This window comes from Garra rufa, chromosome 7 (genome assembly GCF_049309525.1).
Source record: "Garra rufa chromosome 7, GarRuf1.0, whole genome shotgun sequence".
In the NCBI taxonomy this organism is placed as follows: domain Eukaryota; kingdom Metazoa; phylum Chordata; class Actinopteri; order Cypriniformes; family Cyprinidae; genus Garra; species Garra rufa.
Genome location: NC_133367.1, coordinates 21,878,079 through 21,893,078, shown reverse-complemented (window position 1 = coordinate 21,893,078; position 15,000 = coordinate 21,878,079). Strand labels below are relative to the sequence as shown.

Here is a 15,000-nt window from a genome sequence, read left to right as displayed (position 1 = left end):
GCACCTGGTATTCCCAGGCGGTCTCCTATCCAAGTACTAACCAGGCCCGACGCTGTTTAGCTTCCGAGATCAGACGAGATCGGGCGCTCTCAGCGCGGTATGGCCATAAGCGAGGGCAGCTCCAAAAAGTGGGCTATTTAAAGATCAGCCTCCGTAAAAGCCAGCATATTATATAAATAGTGAAGAAAAGGCAAAAGCTTACAGCACCTGGTATTCCCAGGCGGTCTCCCATAAAAGTGTATCAATCGGCCTTATCAGCCGAGTTACAAGACTAAAATGGGGTCAGATTTAACTGTGAGAGATGACTAGTGGTTAAAAGAATGAGACATAAAAGAAAATTGGTTTAAATAGATTTGGTGTATTTACAAGGTTCACATAAAAGACTTTAAAACAACACGATAAAACTAGGTAAACTCTGTTAAAAGAATACAGTTCATTTGTCCATACCCTAAAAACAGGTAAACTCTGTTAAAAGAATACAGTTCATTTGTCCATACCCTAAAAACAGTCCAAGAACCCCAGTGTGTTGATAAGTCCAATGTGACTGTCCACCAGTGTATATACAATCCACAGAAAGTGTAATCCAAAGTTTGCAGGTGGTGAATGGAAAGGTGAGCTCTAAAATTAGCAACTCCTCAATCCAACAGTTTGGTGACTGTCCTTTGTTTGTCATGCTGCTCTCTTATACAGTTGTACTTCCTGCTTCCTGTCATGTGTCTAGTCACATGACAGGCCAACCATCCATTTATTAAAGACACATACACTTAAAATGTTAAGAGTAATAAAATGGCCTAAAAAACATGTAAAACACTTAAAACTCTATAATACATGTAAATGATTGTAATAAATAGAGCGGTAAAACACGTCTTTCTAAAAGCCAGCATATTATATAAATAGTGAAGAAAAGGCAAAAGCTGACAGCACCTGGTATTCCCAGGCGGTCTCCCATCCAAGTACTAACCAGGCCCGACGCTGCTTAGCTTCCGAGATCAGACGAGATCGGGCGCTCTCAGCGCGGTATGGCCATAAGCGAGGGCTGCTCCAAAAAGTGGGCTATTTAAAGATCAGCCTCCGTAAAAGCCAGCATATTATATAAATAGTGAAGAAAAGGCAAAAGCTTACAGCACCTGGTATTCCCAGGCGGTCTCCCATCCAAGTACTAACCAGGCCCGACGCTGCTTAGCTTCCGAGATCAGAAGAGATCGGGCGCTCTCAGCGCGGTATGGCAATAAGCGAGGGCTGCTCCAAAAAGTGGGCTATTTAAAGATCAGCCTCCGTAAAAGCCAGCATATTATATAAATAGTGAAGAAAAGGCAAAAGCTTACAGCACCTGGTATTCCCAGGCGGTCTCCCATAAAAGTGTAACAATCGGCCTTATCAGCCGAGTTACAAGACTAAAATGGGGTCAGATTTAACTGTGAGAGATGACTAGTGGTTAAAAGAATGAGACATAAAAGAAAATTGGTTTAAATAGATTTGGTGTATTTACAAGGTTCACATAAAAGACTTTAAAACAACACGATAAAACTAGGTAAACTCTGTTAAAAGAATACAGTTCATTTGTCCATACCCTAAAAACAGGTAAACTCTGTTAAAAGAATACAGTTCATTTGTCCATACCCTAAAAACAGTCCAAGAACCCCAGTGTGTTGATAAGTCCAATGTGACTGTCCACCAGTGTATATACAATCCACAGAAAGTGTAATCCAAAGTTTGCAGGTGGTGAATGGAAAGGTGAGCTCTAAAATTAGCAACTCCTCAATCCAACAGTTTGGTGACTGTCCTTTGTTTGTCATGCTGCTCTCTTATACAGTTGTACTTCCTGCTTCCTGTCATGTGTCTAGTCACATGACAGGCCAACCATCCATTTATTAAAGACACATACACTTAAAATGTTAAGAGTAATAAAATGGCCTAAAAAACATGTAAAACACTTAAAACTCTATAATACATGTAAATGATTGTAATAAATAGAGCGGTAAAACACGTCTTTCTAAAAGCCAGCATATTATATAAATAGTGAAGAAAAGGCAAAAGCTTACAGCACCTGGTATTCCCAGGCGGTCTCCTATCCAAGTACTAACCAGGCCCGACGCTGTTTAGCTTCCGAGATCAGACGAGATCGGGCGCTCTCAGCGCGGTATGGCCATAAGCGAGGGCAGCTCCAAAAAGTGGGCTATTTAAAGATCAGCCTCCGTAAAAGCCAGCATATTATATAAATAGTGAAGAAAAGGCAAAAGCTTACAGCACCTGGTATTCCCAGGCGGTCTCCCATAAAAGTGTATCAATCGGCCTTATCAGCCGAGTTACAAGACTAAAATGGGGTCAGATTTAACTGTGAGAGATGACTAGTGGTTAAAAGAATGAGACATAAAAGAAAATTGGTTTAAATAGATTTGGTGTATTTACAAGGTTCACATAAAAGACTTTAAAACAACACGATAAAACTAGGTAAACTCTGTTAAAAGAATACAGTTCATTTGTCCATACCCTAAAAACAGGTAAACTCTGTTAAAAGAATACAGTTCATTTGTCCATACCCTAAAAACAGTCCAAGAACCCCAGTGTGTTGATAAGTCCAATGTGACTGTCCACCAGTGTATATACAATCCACAGAAAGTGTAATCCAAAGTTTGCAGGTGGTGAATGGAAAGGTGAGCTCTAAAATTAGCAACTCCTCAATCCAACAGTTTGGTGACTGTCCTTTGTTTGTCATGCTGCTCTCTTATACAGTTGTACTTCCTGCTTCCTGTCATGTGTCTAGTCACATGACAGGCCAACCATCCATTTATTAAAGACACATACACTTAAAATGTTAAGAGTAATAAAATGGCCTAAAAAACATGTAAAACACTTAAAACTCTATAATACATGTAAATGATTGTAATAAATAGAGCGGTAAAACACGTCTTTCTAAAAGCCAGCATATTATATAAATAGTGAAGAAAAGGCAAAAGCTGACAGCACCTGGTATTCCCAGGCGGTCTCCCATCCAAGTACTAACCAGGCCCGACGCTGCTTAGCTTCCGAGATCAGACGAGATCGGGCGCTCTCAGCGCGGTATGGCCATAAGCGAGGGCTGCTCCAAAAAGTGGGCTATTTAAAGATCAGCCTCCGTAAAAGCCAGCATATTATATAAATAGTGAAGAAAAGGCAAAAGCTTACAGCACCTGGTATTCCCAGGCGGTCTCCCATCCAAGTACTAACCAGGCCCGACGCTGCTTAGCTTCCGAGATCAGAAGAGATCGGGCGCTCTCAGCGCGGTATGGCAATAAGCGAGGGCTGCTCCAAAAAGTGGGCTATTTAAAGATCAGCCTCCGTAAAAGCCAGCATATTATATAAATAGTGAAGAAAAGGCAAAAGCTTACAGCACCTGGTATTCCCAGGCGGTCTCCCATAAAAGTGTAACAATCGGCCTTATCAGCCGAGTTACAAGACTAAAATGGGGTCAGATTTAACTGTGAGAGATGACTAGTGGTTAAAAGAATGAGACATAAAAGAAAATTGGTTTAAATAGATTTGGTGTATTTACAAGGTTCACATAAAAGACTTTAAAACAACACGATAAAACTAGGTAAACTCTGTTAAAAGAATACAGTTCATTTGTCCATACCCTAAAAACAGGTAAACTCTGTTAAAAGAATACAGTTCATTTGTCCATACCCTAAAAACAGTCCAAGAACCCCAGTGTGTTGATAAGTCCAATGTGAGTGTCCACCAGTGTATATACAATCCACAGAAAGTGTAATCCAAAGTTTGCAGTTGGTGAATGGAAAGGTGAGCTCTAAAATTAGCAACTCCTCAATCCAACAGTTTGGTTACTGTCCTTTGTTTGTCATGCTGCTCTCTTATACAGTTGTACTTCCTGCTTCCTGTCATGTGTCTAGTCACATGACAGGCCAACCATCCATTTATTAAAGACACATACACTTAAAATGTTAAGAGTAATAAAATGGCCTAAAAAACATGTAAAACACTTAAAACTCTATAATACATGTAAATGATTGTAATAAATAGAGCGGTAAAACACGTCTTTCTAAAAGCCAGCATATTATATAAATAGTGAAGAAAAGGCAAAAGCTTATAGCACCTGATATTCCCAGGCGGTCTCCCATCCAAGTACTAACCAGGCCCGACGCTGCTTAGCTTCCGAGATCAGACGAGATCGGGCGCTCTCAGCGCGGTATGGCCATAAGCTAGGGCTGCTCCAAAAAGTGGGCTATTTAAAGATCAGCCTCCGTAAAAGCCAGCATATTGTATAAATGGTGAAGAAAAGGCAAAAGCTTACAGCACCTGGTATTCCCAGGCGGTCTCCCATCCAAGTACTAACCAGGCCCGACGCTGCTTAGCTTCCGAGATCAGACGAGATCGGGCGCTCTCAGCGCGATATGGCCATAAGCGAGGGCTGCTCCAAAAAGTGGGCTATTTAAAGATCAGCCTCCGTAAAAGCCAGCATATTATATAAATAGTGAAGAAAAGGCAAAAGCTTACAGCACCTGGTATTCCCAGGCGGTCTCCCGTAAAAGTGTAACAATCGGCCTTATCAGCCGAGTTACAAGACTAAAATGGGGTCAGATTTAACTGTGAGAGATGACTAGTGGTTAAAAGAATGAGACATAAAAGAAAATTGGTTTAAATAGATTTGGTGTATTTACAAGGTTCACATAAAAGACTTTAAAACAACACGATAAAACTAGGTAAACTCTGTTAAAAGAATACAGTTCATTTGTCCATACCCTAAAAACAGGTAAACTCTGTTAAAAGAATACAGTTCATTTGTCCATACCCTAAAAACAGTCCAAGAACCCCAGTGTGTTGATAAGTCCAATGTGAGTGTCCACCAGTGTATATACAATCCACAGAAAGTGTAATCCAAAGTTTGCAGGTGGTGAATGGAAAGGTGAGCTCTAAAATTAGCAACTCCTCAATCCAACAGTTTGGTGACTGTCCTTTGTTTGTCATGCTGCTCTCTTATACAGTTGTACTTCCTGCTTCCTGTCATGTGTCTAGTCACATGACAGGCCAACCATCCATTTATTAAAGACACATACACTTAAAATGTTAAGAGTAATAAAATGGCCTAAAAAACATGTAAAACACTTAAAACTCTATAATACATGTAAATGATTGTAATAAATAGAGCGGTAAAACACGTCTTTCTAAAAGCCAGCATATTATATAAATAGTGAAGAAAAGGCAAAAGCTTATAGCACCTGATATTCCCAGGCGGTCTCCCATCCAAGTACTAACCAGGCCCGACGCTGCTTAGCTTCCGAGATCAGACGAGATCGGGCGCTCTCAGCGCGGTATGGCCATAAGCGAGGGTGCTCCAAAAAGTGGGCTATTTAAAGATCAGCCTCCGTAAAAGCCAGCATATTGTATAAATGGTGAAGAAAAGGCAAAAGCTTACAGCACCTGGTATTCCCAGGCGGTCTCCCATCCAAGTACTAACCAGGCCCGACGCTGCTTAGCTTCCGAGATCAGACGAGATCGGGCGCTCTCAGCGCGATATGGCCATAAGCGAGGGCTGCTCCAAAAAGTGGGTTATTTAAAGATCAGCCTCCGTAAAAGCCAGCATATTATATAAATAGTGAAGAAAAGGCAAAAGCTTACAGCACCTGGTATTCCCAGGCGGTCTCCCGTAAAAGTGTAACAATCGGCCTTATCAGCCGAGTTACAAGACTAAAATGGGGTCAGATTTAACTGTGAGAGATGACTAGTGGTTAAAAGAATGAGACATAAAAGAAAATTGGTTTAAATAGATTTGGTGTATTTACAAGGTTCACATAAAAGACTTTAAAACAACACGATAAAACTAGGTAAACTCTGTTAAAAGAATACAGTTCATTTGTCCATACCCTAAAAACAGGTAAACTCTGTTAAAAGAATACAGTTCATTTGTCCATACCCTAAAAACAGTCCAAGAACCCCAGTGTGTTGATAAGTCCAATGTGAGTGTCCACCAGTGTATATACAATCAACAGAAAGTGTAATCCAAAGTTTGCAGGTGGTGAATGGAAAGGTGAGCTCTAAAATTAGCAACTCCTCAATCCAACAGTTTGGTGACTGTCCTTTGTTTGTCATGCTGCTCTCTTATACAGTTGTACTTCCTGCTTCCTGTCATGTGTCTAGTCACATGACAGGCCAACCATCCATTTATTAAAGACACATACACTTAAAATGTTAAGAGTAATAAAATGGCCTAAAAAACATGTAAAACACTTAAAACTCTATAATACATGTAAATGATTGTAATAAATAGAGCGGTAAAACACGTCTTTCTAAAAGCCAGCATATTATATAAATAGTGAAGAAAAGGCAAAAGCTTACAGCACCTGGTATTCCCAGGCGGTCTCCTATCCAAGTACTAACCAGGCCCGACGCTGTTTAGCTTCCGAGATCAGACGAGATCGGGCGCTCTCAGCGCGGTATGGCCATAAGCGAGGGCAGCTCCAAAAAGTGGGCTATTTAAAGATCAGCCTCCGTAAAAGCCAGCATATTATATAAATAGTGAAGAAAAGGCAAAAGCTTACAGCACCTGGTATTCCCAGGCGGTCTCCCATAAAAGTGTATCAATCGGCCTTATCAGCCGAGTTACAAGACTAAAATGGGGTCAGATTTAACTGTGAGAGATGACTAGTGGTTAAAAGAATGAGACATAAAAGAAAATTGGTTTAAATAGATTTGGTGTATTTACAAGGTTCACATAAAAGACTTTAAAACAACACGATAAAACTAGGTAAACTCTGTTAAAAGAATACAGTTCATTTGTCCATACCCTAAAAACAGGTAAACTCTGTTAAAAGAATACAGTTCATTTGTCCATACCCTAAAAACAGTCCAAGAACCCCAGTGTGTTGATAAGTCCAATGTGACTGTCCACCAGTGTATATACAATCCACAGAAAGTGTAATCCAAAGTTTGCAGGTGGTGAATGGAAAGGTGAGCTCTAAAATTAGCAACTCCTCAATCCAACAGTTTGGTGACTGTCCTTTGTTTGTCATGCTGCTCTCTTATACAGTTGTACTTCCTGCTTCCTGTCATGTGTCTAGTCACATGACAGGCCAACCATCCATTTATTAAAGACACATACACTTAAAATGTTAAGAGTAATAAAATGGCCTAAAAAACATGTAAAACACTTAAAACTCTATAATACATGTAAATGATTGTAATAAATAGAGCGGTAAAACACGTCTTTCTAAAAGCCAGCATATTATATAAATAGTGAAGAAAAGGCAAAAGCTTACAGCACCTGGTATTCCCAGGCGGTCTCCCATCCAAGTACTAACCAGGCCCGACGCTGCTTAGCTTCCGAGATCAGACGAGATCGGGCGCTCTCAGCGCGGTATGGCCATAAGCGAGGGCTGCTCCAAAAAGTGGGCTATTTAAAGATCAGCCTCCGTAAAAGCCAGCATATTATATAAATAGTGAAGAAAAGGCAAAAGCTTACAGCACCTGGTATTCCCAGGCGGTCTCCCATCCAAGTACTAACCAGGCCCGACGCTGCTTAGCTTCCGAGATCAGACGAGATCGGGCGCTCTCAGCGCGGTATGGCCATAAGCGAGGGCTGCTCCAAAAAGTGGGCTATTTAAAGATCAGCCTCCGTAAAAGCCAGCATATTATATAAATAGTGAAGAAAAGGCAAAAGCTTACAGCACCTGGTATTCCCAGGCGGTCTCCCATAAAAGTGTAACAATCGGCCTTATCAGCCGAGTTACAAGACTAAAATGGGGTCAGATTTAACTGTGAGAGATGACTAGTGGTTAAAAGAATGAGACATAAAAGAAAATTGGTTTAAATAGATTTGGTGTATTTACAAGGTTCACATAAAAGACTTTAAAACAACACGATAAAACTAGGTAAACTCTGTTAAAAGAATACAGTTCATTTGTCCATACCCTAAAAACAGGTAAACTCTGTTAAAAGAATACAGTTCATTTGTCCATACCCTAAAAACAGTCCAAGAACCCCAGTGTGTTGATAAGTCCAATGTGAGTGTCCACCAGTGTATATACAATCCACAGAAAGTGTAATCCAAAGTTTGCAGGTGGTGAATGGAAAGGTGAGCTCTAAAATTAGCAACTCCTCAATCCAACAGTTTGGTGACTGTCCTTTGTTTGTCATGCTGCTCTCTTATACAGTTGTACTTCCTGCTTCCTGTCATGTGTCTAGTCACATGACAGGCCAACCATCCATTTATTAAAGACACATACACTTAAAATGTTAAGAGTAATAAAATGGCCTAAAAAACATGTAAAACACTTAAAACTCTATAATACATGTAAATGATTGTAATAAATAGAGCGGTAAAACACGTCTTTCTAAAAGCCAGCATATTATATAAATAGTGAAGAAAAGGCAAAAGCTTACAGCACCTGATATTCCCAGGCGGTCTCCCATCCAAGTACTAACCAGGCCCGACGCTGCTTAGCTTCCGAGATCAGACGAGATCGGGCGCTCTCAGCGCGGTATGGCCATAAGCGAGGGCTGCTCCAAAAAGTGGGCTATTTAAAGATCAGCCTCCGTAAAAGCCAGCATATTGTATAAATGGTGAAGAAAAGGCAAAAGCTTACAGCACCTGGCATTCCCAGGCGGTCTCCCATCCAAGTACTAACCAGGCCCGACGCTGCTTAGCTTCCGAGATCAGACGAGATCGGGCGCTCTCAGCGCGATATGGCCATAAGCGAGGGCTGCTCCAAAAAGTGGGCTATTTAAAGATCAGCCTCCGTAAAAGCCAGCATATTATATAAATAGTGAAGAAAAGGCAAAAGCTTACAGCACCTGGTATTCCCAGGCGGTCTCCCGTAAAAGTGTAACAATCGGCCTTATCAGCCGAGTTACAAGACTAAAATGGGGTCAGATTTAACTGTGAGAGATGACTAGTGGTTAAAAGAATGAGACATAAAAGAAAATTGGTTTAAATAGATTTGGTGTATTTACAAGGTTCACATAAAAGACTTTAAAACAACACGATAAAACTAGGTAAACTCTGTTAAAAGAATACAGTTCATTTGTCCATACCCTAAAAACAGGTAAACTCTGTTAAAAGAATACAGTTCATTTGTCCATACCCTAAAAACAGTCCAAGAACCCCAGTGTGTTGATAAGTCCAATGTGAGTGTCCACCAGTGTATATACAATCCACAGAAAGTGTAATCCAAAGTTTGCAGGTGGTGAATGGAAAGGTGAGCTCTAAAATTAGCAACTCCTCAATCCAACAGTTTGGTGACTGTCCTTTGTTTGTCATGCTGCTCTCTTATACAGTTGTACTTCCTGCTTCCTGTCATGTGTCTAGTCACATGACAGGCCAACCATCCATTTATTAAAGACACATACACTTAAAATGTTAAGAGTAATAAAATGGCCTAAAAAACATGTAAAACACTTAACACTCTATAATACATGTAAATGATTGTAATAAATAGAGCGGTAAAACACGTCTTTCTAAAAGCCAGCATATTATATAAATAGTGAAGAAAAGGCAAAAGCTTACAGCACCTGGTATTCCCAGGCGGTCTCCTATCCAAGTACTAACCAGGCCCGACGCTGTTTAGCTTCCGAGATCAGACGAGATCGGGCGCTCTCAGCGCGGTATGGCCATAAGCGAGGGCTGCTCCAAAAAGTGGGCTATTTAAAGATCAGCCTCCGTAAAAGCCAGCATATTATATAAATAGTGAAGAAAAGGCAAAAGCTTACAGCAACTGGTATTCCCAGGCGGTCTCCCATAAAAGTGTAACAATCGGCCTTATCAGCCGAGTTACAAGACTAAAATGGGGTCAGATTTAACTGTGAGAGATGACTAGTGGTTAAAAGAATGAGACATAAAAGAAAATTGGTTTAAATAGATTTGGTGTATTTACAAGGTTCACATAAAAGACTTTAAAACAACACGATAAAACTAGGTAAACTCTGTTAAAAGAATACAGTTCATTTGTCCATACCCTAAAAACAGGTAAACTCTGTTAAAAGAATACAGTTAATTTGTCCATACCCTAAAAACAGTCCAAGAACCCCAGTGTGTTGATAAGTCCAATGTGAGTGTCCACCAGTGTATATACAATCCACAGAAAGTGTAATCCAAAGTTTGCAGGTGGTGAATGGAAAGGTGAGCTCTAAAATTAGCAACTCCTCAATCCAACAGTTTGGCGACTGTCCTTTGTTTGTCATGCTGCTCTCTTATACAGTTGTACTTCCTGCTTCCTGTCATGTGTCTAGTCACATGACAGGCCAACCATCCATTTATTAAAGACACATACACTTAAAATGTTAAGAGTAATAAAATGGCCTAAAAAACATGTAAAACACTTAAAACTCTATAATACATGTAAATGATTGTAATAAATAGAGCGGTAAAACACGTCTTTCTAAAAGCCAGCATATTATATAAATAGTGAAGAAAAGGCAAAAGCTTACAGCACCTGGTATTCCCAGGCGGTCTCCCATCCAAGTACTAACCAGGCCCGACGCTGCTTAGCTTCCGAGATCAGACGAGATCGGGCGCTCTCAGCGCGGTATGGCCATAAGCGAGGGCTGCTCCAAAAAGTGGGCTATTTAAAGATCAGCCTCCGTAAAAGCCAGCATATTATATAAATAGTGAAGAAAAGGCAAAAGCTTACAGCACCTGGTATTCCCAGGCGGTCTCCCATCCAAGTACTAACCAGGCCCGACGCTGCTTAGCTTCCGAGATCAGACGAGATCGGGCGCTCTCAGCGCGATATGGCCATAAGCGAGGGCTGCTCCAAAAAGTGGGCTATTTAAAGATCAGCCTCCGTAAAAGCCAGCATATTATATAAATAGTGAAGAAAAGGCAAAAGCTTACAGCACCTGGTATTCCCAGGCGGTCTCCCGTAAAAGTGTAACAATCGGCCTTATCAGCCGAGTTACAAGACTAAAATGGGGTCAGATTTAACTGTGAGAGATGACTAGTGGTTAAAAGAATGAGACATAAAAGAAAATTGGTTTAAATAGATTTGGTGTATTTACAAGGTTCACATAAAAGACTTTAAAACAACACGATAAAACTAGGTAAACTCTGTTAAAAGAATACAGTTCATTTGTCCATACCCTAAAAACAGGTAAACTCTGTTAAAAGAATACAGTTCATTTGTCCATACCCTAAAAACAGTCCAAGAACCCCAGTGTGTTGATAAGTCCAATGTGAGTGTCCACCAGTGTATATACAATCCACAGAAAGTGTAATCCAAAGTTTGCAGGTGGTGAATGGAAAGGTGAGCTCTAAAATTAGCAACTCCTCAATCCAACAGTTTGGTGACTGTCCTTTGTTTGTCATGCTGCTCTCTTATACAGTTGTACTTCCTGCTTCCTGTCATGTGTCTAGTCACATGACAGGCCAACCATCCATTTATTAAAGACACATACACTTAAAATGTTAAGAGTAATAAAATGGCCTAAAAAACATGTAAAACACTTAACACTCTATAATACATGTAAATGATTGTAATAAATAGAGCGGTAAAACACGTCTTTCTAAAAGCCAGCATATTATATAAATAGTGAAGAAAAGGCAAAAGCTTACAGCACCTGGTATTCCCAGGCGGTCTCCTATCCAAGTACTAACCAGGCCCGACGCTGTTTAGCTTCCGAGATCAGACGAGATCGGGCGCTCTCAGCGCGGTATGGCCATAAGCGAGGGCTGCTCCAAAAAGTGGGCTATTTAAAGATCAGCCTCCGTAAAAGCCAGCATATTATATAAATAGTGAAGAAAAGGCAAAAGCTTACAGCAACTGGTATTCCCAGGCGGTCTCCCATAAAAGTGTAACAATCGGCCTTATCAGCCGAGTTACAAGACTAAAATGGGGTCAGATTTAACTGTGAGAGATGACTAGTGGTTAAAAGAATGAGACATAAAAGAAAATTGGTTTAAATAGATTTGGTGTATTTACAAGGTTCACATAAAAGACTTTAAAACAACACGATAAAACTAGGTAAACTCTGTTAAAAGAATACAGTTCATTTGTCCATACCCTAAAAACAGGTAAACTCTGTTAAAAGAATACAGTTCATTTGTCCATACCCTAAAAACAGTCCAAGAACCCCAGTGTGTTGATAAGTCCAATGTGAGTGTCCACCAGTGTATATACAATCCACAGAAAGTGTAATCCAAAGTTTGCAGGTGGTGAATGGAAAGGTGAGCTCTAAAATTAGCAACTCCTCAATCCAACAGTTTGGCGACTGTCCTTTGTTTGTCATGCTGCTCTCTTATACAGTTGTACTTCCTGCTTCCTGTCATGTGTCTAGTCACATGACAGGCCAACCATCCATTTATTAAAGACACATACACTTAAAATGTTAAGAGTAATAAAATGGCCTAAAAAACATGTAAAACACTTAAAACTCTATAATACATGTAAATGATTGTAATAAATAGAGCGGTAAAACACGTCTTTCTAAAAGCCAGCATATTATATAAATAGTGAAGAAAAGGCAAAAGCTTACAGCACCTGGTATTCCCAGGCGGTCTCCCATCCAAGTACTAACCAGGCCCGACGCTGCTTAGCTTCCGAGATCAGACGAGATCGGGCGCTCTCAGCGCGGTATGGCCATAAGCGAGGGCTGCTCCAAAAAGTGGGCTATTTAAAGATCAGCCTCCGTAAAAGCCAGCATATTATATAAATAGTGAAGAAAAGGCAAAAGCTTACAGCACCTGGTATTCCCAGGCGGTCTCCCATCCAAGTACTAACCAGGCCCGATGCTGCTTAGCTTCCGAGATCAGACGAGATCGGGCGCTCTCAGCGCGGTATGGCCATAAGCGAGGGCAGCTCCAAAAAGTGGGCTATTTAAAGATCAGCCTCCGTAAAAGCCAGCATATTATATAAATAGTGAAGAAAAGGCAAAAGCTTACAGCACCTGGTATTCCCAGGCGGTCTCCCATAAAAGTGTAACAATCGGCCTTATCAGCCGAGTTACAAGACTAAAATGGGGTCAGATTTAACTGTGAGAGATGACTAGTGGTTAAAAGAATGAGACATAAAAGAAAATTGGTTTAAATAGATTTGGTGTATTTACAAGGTTCACATAAAAGACTTTAAAACAACACGATAAAACTAGGTAAACTCTGTTAAAAGAATACAGTTCATTTGTCCATACCCTAAAAACAGGTAAACTCTGTTAAAAGAATACAGTTCATTTGTCCATACCCTAAAAACAGTCCAAGAACCCCAGTGTGTTGATAAGTCCAATGTGACTGTCCACCAGTGTATATACAATCCACAGAAAGTGTAATCCAAAGTTTGCAGGTGGTGAATGGAAAGGTGAGCTCTAAAATTAGCAACTCCTCAATCCAACAGTTTGGTGACTGTCCTTTGTTTGTCATGCTGCTCTCTTATACAGTTGTACTTCCTGCTTCCTGTCATGTGTCTAGTCACATGACAGGCCAACCATCCATTTATTAAAGACACATACACTTAAAATGTTAAGAGTAATAAAATGGCCTAAAAAACATGTAAAACACTTAAAACTCTATAATACATGTAAATGATTGTAATAAATAGAGCGGTAAAACACGTCTTTCTAAAAGCCAGCATATTATATAAATAGTGAAGAAAAGGCAAAAGCTTACAGCACCTGGTATTCCCAGGCGGTCTCCCATCCAAGTACTAACCAGGCCCGACGCTGCTTAGCTTCCGAGATCGGGCGCTCTCAGCGCGGTATGGCCATAAGCGAGGGCTGCTCCAAAAAGTGGGCTATTTAAAGATCAGCCTCCGTAAAAGCCAGCATATTATATAAATAGTGAAGAAAAGGCAAAAGCTTACAGCACCTGGTATTCCCAGGCGGTCTCCCATCCAAGTACTAACCAGGCCCGACGCTGCTTAGCTTCCGAGATCAGAAGAGATCGGGCGCTCTCAGCGCGGTATGGCAATAAGCGAGGGCTACTCCAAAAAGTGGGCTATTTAAAGATCAGCCTCCGTAAAAGCCAGCATATTATATAAATAGTGAAGAAAAGGCAAAAGCTTACAGCACCTGGTATTCCCAGGCGGTCTCCCATAAAAGTGTAACAATCGGCCTTATCAGCCGAGTTACAAGACTAAAATGGGGTCAGATTTAACTGTGAGAGATGACTAGTGGTTAAAAGAATGAGACATAAAAGAAAATTGGTTTAAATAGATTTGGTGTATTTACAAGGTTCACATAAAAGACTTTAAAACAACACGATAAAACTAGGTAAACTCTGTTAAAAGAATACAGTTCATTTGTCCATACCCTAAAAACAGGTAAACTCTGTTAAAAGAATACAGTTCATTTGTCCATACCCTAAAAACAGTCCAAGAACCCCAGTGTGTTGATAAGTCCAATGTGAGTGTCCACCAGTGTATATACAATCCACAGAAAGTGTAATCCAAAGTTTGCAGGTGGTGAATGGAAAGGTGAGCTCTAAAATTAGCAACTCCTCAATCCAACAGTTTGGTGACTGTCCTTTGTTTGTCATGCTGCTCTCTTATACAGTTGTACTTCCTGCTTCCTGTCATGTGTCTAGTCACATGACAGGCCAACCATCCATTTATTAAAGACACATACACTTAAAATGTTAAGAGTAATAAAATGGCCTAAAAAACATGTAAAACACTTAAAACTCTATAATACATGTAAATGATTGTAATAAATAGAGCGGTAAAACACGTCTTTCTAAAAGCCAGCATATTATATAAATAGTGAAGAAAAGGCAAAAGCTTACAGCACCTGATATTCCCAGGCGGTCTCCCATCCAAGTACTAACCAGGCCCGACGCTGCTTAGCTTCCGAGATCAGACGAGATCGGGCGCTCTCAGCGCGGTATGGCCATAAGCGAGGGCTGCTCCAAAAAGTGGGCTATTTAAAGATCAGCCTCCGTAAAAGCCAGCATATTGTATAAATGGTGAAGAAAAGGCAAAAGCTTACAGCACCTGGTATTCCCAGGCGGTCTCCCATCCAAGTACTAACCAGGCCCGACGCTGCTTAGCTTCCGAGATCAGACGAGATCGGGCGCTCTCAGCGCGATAT

General features: G+C 40.6%; 24 non-coding genes and 1 pseudogene across 24 annotated transcripts in view; all 25 read right to left on the bottom strand.

Moving 5' to 3' along the window:
• The window catches only part of LOC141339946 (5S ribosomal RNA), a 119-nt gene extending 8 nt beyond the window's left edge, over positions 1 to 111 (bottom strand). The window contains exon 1 of the ribosomal RNA XR_012356512.1: positions 1 to 111. This exon is cut by the window's left edge and continues 8 nt beyond it. This is a non-coding gene — a ribosomal RNA (5S ribosomal RNA).
• An 801-nt stretch (positions 112 to 912) lies between these two features.
• LOC141339777 (5S ribosomal RNA) lies at positions 913 to 1,031 on the bottom strand. Its single transcript, XR_012356349.1, has one exon. It is a non-coding gene; the product is annotated as a 5S ribosomal RNA (ribosomal RNA).
• Positions 1,032 to 1,115: 84 nt separating this feature from the next.
• On the bottom strand, positions 1,116 to 1,234 carry LOC141339882 (5S ribosomal RNA). The gene has a single exon (XR_012356451.1). It is a non-coding gene; the product is annotated as a 5S ribosomal RNA (ribosomal RNA).
• Positions 1,235 to 2,035: 801 nt separating this feature from the next.
• LOC141339944 (5S ribosomal RNA) lies at positions 2,036 to 2,154 on the bottom strand. Its single transcript, XR_012356510.1, has one exon. It is a non-coding gene; the product is annotated as a 5S ribosomal RNA (ribosomal RNA).
• An 801-nt stretch (positions 2,155 to 2,955) lies between these two features.
• LOC141339775 (5S ribosomal RNA) lies at positions 2,956 to 3,074 on the bottom strand. Its single transcript, XR_012356347.1, has one exon. It is a non-coding gene; the product is annotated as a 5S ribosomal RNA (ribosomal RNA).
• An 84-nt stretch (positions 3,075 to 3,158) lies between these two features.
• LOC141339881 (5S ribosomal RNA) lies at positions 3,159 to 3,277 on the bottom strand. The gene has a single exon (XR_012356449.1). It is a non-coding gene; the product is annotated as a 5S ribosomal RNA (ribosomal RNA).
• An 801-nt stretch (positions 3,278 to 4,078) lies between these two features.
• Positions 4,079 to 4,197, bottom strand: LOC141339688 (5S ribosomal RNA). Its single transcript, XR_012356266.1, has one exon. It is a non-coding gene; the product is annotated as a 5S ribosomal RNA (ribosomal RNA).
• An 84-nt stretch (positions 4,198 to 4,281) lies between these two features.
• LOC141339733 (5S ribosomal RNA) lies at positions 4,282 to 4,400 on the bottom strand. Its single transcript, XR_012356308.1, has one exon. It is a non-coding gene; the product is annotated as a 5S ribosomal RNA (ribosomal RNA).
• Positions 4,401 to 5,201: 801 nt separating this feature from the next.
• On the bottom strand, positions 5,202 to 5,320 carry LOC141339687 (5S ribosomal RNA). The gene has a single exon (XR_012356265.1). It is a non-coding gene; the product is annotated as a 5S ribosomal RNA (ribosomal RNA).
• Positions 5,321 to 5,403: 83 nt separating this feature from the next.
• LOC141339732 (5S ribosomal RNA) lies at positions 5,404 to 5,522 on the bottom strand. Its single transcript, XR_012356307.1, has one exon. It is a non-coding gene; the product is annotated as a 5S ribosomal RNA (ribosomal RNA).
• Positions 5,523 to 6,323: 801 nt separating this feature from the next.
• On the bottom strand, positions 6,324 to 6,442 carry LOC141339943 (5S ribosomal RNA). The gene has a single exon (XR_012356509.1). It is a non-coding gene; the product is annotated as a 5S ribosomal RNA (ribosomal RNA).
• Positions 6,443 to 7,243: 801 nt separating this feature from the next.
• Positions 7,244 to 7,362, bottom strand: LOC141339426 (5S ribosomal RNA). Its single transcript, XR_012356019.1, has one exon. It is a non-coding gene; the product is annotated as a 5S ribosomal RNA (ribosomal RNA).
• An 84-nt stretch (positions 7,363 to 7,446) lies between these two features.
• LOC141339416 (5S ribosomal RNA) lies at positions 7,447 to 7,565 on the bottom strand. The gene has a single exon (XR_012356012.1). It is a non-coding gene; the product is annotated as a 5S ribosomal RNA (ribosomal RNA).
• An 801-nt stretch (positions 7,566 to 8,366) lies between these two features.
• On the bottom strand, positions 8,367 to 8,485 carry LOC141339664 (5S ribosomal RNA). The gene has a single exon (XR_012356243.1). It is a non-coding gene; the product is annotated as a 5S ribosomal RNA (ribosomal RNA).
• An 84-nt stretch (positions 8,486 to 8,569) lies between these two features.
• On the bottom strand, positions 8,570 to 8,688 carry LOC141339856 (5S ribosomal RNA). The gene has a single exon (XR_012356424.1). It is a non-coding gene; the product is annotated as a 5S ribosomal RNA (ribosomal RNA).
• An 801-nt stretch (positions 8,689 to 9,489) lies between these two features.
• LOC141339942 (5S ribosomal RNA) lies at positions 9,490 to 9,608 on the bottom strand. Its single transcript, XR_012356508.1, has one exon. It is a non-coding gene; the product is annotated as a 5S ribosomal RNA (ribosomal RNA).
• Positions 9,609 to 10,409: 801 nt separating this feature from the next.
• Positions 10,410 to 10,528, bottom strand: LOC141339404 (5S ribosomal RNA). The gene has a single exon (XR_012356001.1). It is a non-coding gene; the product is annotated as a 5S ribosomal RNA (ribosomal RNA).
• Positions 10,529 to 10,612: 84 nt separating this feature from the next.
• LOC141339731 (5S ribosomal RNA) lies at positions 10,613 to 10,731 on the bottom strand. Its single transcript, XR_012356306.1, has one exon. It is a non-coding gene; the product is annotated as a 5S ribosomal RNA (ribosomal RNA).
• An 801-nt stretch (positions 10,732 to 11,532) lies between these two features.
• On the bottom strand, positions 11,533 to 11,651 carry LOC141339940 (5S ribosomal RNA). The gene has a single exon (XR_012356507.1). It is a non-coding gene; the product is annotated as a 5S ribosomal RNA (ribosomal RNA).
• Positions 11,652 to 12,452: 801 nt separating this feature from the next.
• On the bottom strand, positions 12,453 to 12,571 carry LOC141339392 (5S ribosomal RNA). Its single transcript, XR_012355989.1, has one exon. It is a non-coding gene; the product is annotated as a 5S ribosomal RNA (ribosomal RNA).
• An 84-nt stretch (positions 12,572 to 12,655) lies between these two features.
• LOC141339841 (5S ribosomal RNA) lies at positions 12,656 to 12,774 on the bottom strand. The gene has a single exon (XR_012356410.1). It is a non-coding gene; the product is annotated as a 5S ribosomal RNA (ribosomal RNA).
• An 801-nt stretch (positions 12,775 to 13,575) lies between these two features.
• LOC141339423 (5S ribosomal RNA) lies at positions 13,576 to 13,684 on the bottom strand (annotated as a pseudogene).
• Positions 13,685 to 13,768: 84 nt separating this feature from the next.
• On the bottom strand, positions 13,769 to 13,887 carry LOC141339880 (5S ribosomal RNA). Its single transcript, XR_012356448.1, has one exon. It is a non-coding gene; the product is annotated as a 5S ribosomal RNA (ribosomal RNA).
• An 801-nt stretch (positions 13,888 to 14,688) lies between these two features.
• Positions 14,689 to 14,807, bottom strand: LOC141339663 (5S ribosomal RNA). Its single transcript, XR_012356242.1, has one exon. It is a non-coding gene; the product is annotated as a 5S ribosomal RNA (ribosomal RNA).
• Positions 14,808 to 14,891: 84 nt separating this feature from the next.
• LOC141339730 (5S ribosomal RNA) overlaps positions 14,892 to 15,000 on the bottom strand; it is a 119-nt gene continuing 10 nt past the window's right edge. Inside the window, exon 1 of the ribosomal RNA XR_012356305.1 lies at positions 14,892 to 15,000. This exon is cut by the window's right edge and continues 10 nt beyond it. This is a non-coding gene — a ribosomal RNA (5S ribosomal RNA).